This window comes from Gopherus evgoodei, unplaced genomic scaffold (assembly GCF_007399415.2).
Source record: "Gopherus evgoodei ecotype Sinaloan lineage unplaced genomic scaffold, rGopEvg1_v1.p scaffold_32_arrow_ctg1, whole genome shotgun sequence".
NCBI classification, from domain to species: Eukaryota; Metazoa; Chordata; order Testudines; family Testudinidae; genus Gopherus; species Gopherus evgoodei.
Genome location: NW_022059994.1, coordinates 18,870 through 19,731, shown reverse-complemented (window position 1 = coordinate 19,731; position 862 = coordinate 18,870).

The following is an 862-nucleotide window of genomic DNA, read 5'->3' as shown; positions in this document are numbered from 1 at the left end:
GCCATGTAGAGTCACAGCGCCATGCCTAGGCCCCAGCTCCTGGAGTCCTGTGATTAGGGCAAAGCCCCAGCTTTTATTTGTGGTTAAAGGAATAGTAGAACCTTTGTGGTTGGGTAGAAAAGAGGGACAATGTGGCTAGAGAGTAAATGAGGCCTGTCTGAGTCTGCAGAGAGCCTGAGCCAGTCACTCTGAGATGGGTAAATACTCGATGCATCAATATGGAGGGTGTTAACTCCCAGCCCCACTGCTCTGGGGAGCCCTGCCACTGGTGTCTGTGTAAGGCATCAAACTCTGCTCCCGGGTTCCCGGCTGGGTTCAATGGGCCCCTGAGGAACACCAATTGTGTCTGCAAGACCTACAGCCTCAGACAATCCCTACCCCATCTGTTCCAATGAGGGACTCATCAGTGTCACAACCGTTCCAGCCTCAGCTTCCATAGCTACATTTTCAAATTTGGGGGCTGCCAAGCTGAAATCCTGCCGCACCCCCTGATGTGCCCTCAGATGGTCCTTTGGGTAGCTTTGGGGTTAGTCCTGGGACCCCACTCTGTCCTACACACCACTTTAATTACTCAGCTCAGTGCTGTGGAGGGTCCTCTCCCACCCAAGGTTTATCCAGCTTTGGGCTCTCATCCTTCTTTCCCCTAGGATTGTGGGACCCGAGCAGGCCCCGCTTCTAAGTTTCCCCACATGACCTTACAGGGAACCAGAGAGCTGTGGAGCTGGAAGGGATCTCAAGAGGTCAGCTAGTCCAGCCTCTCATGCAGAAGCAGGACCATGTACATCTGGATGAGCCCTGGCAGGGGTTCATCAAATTTGCTCTTAAAAGCCTCCAGTGATGGGGATCCCACAACCTTCCTGGG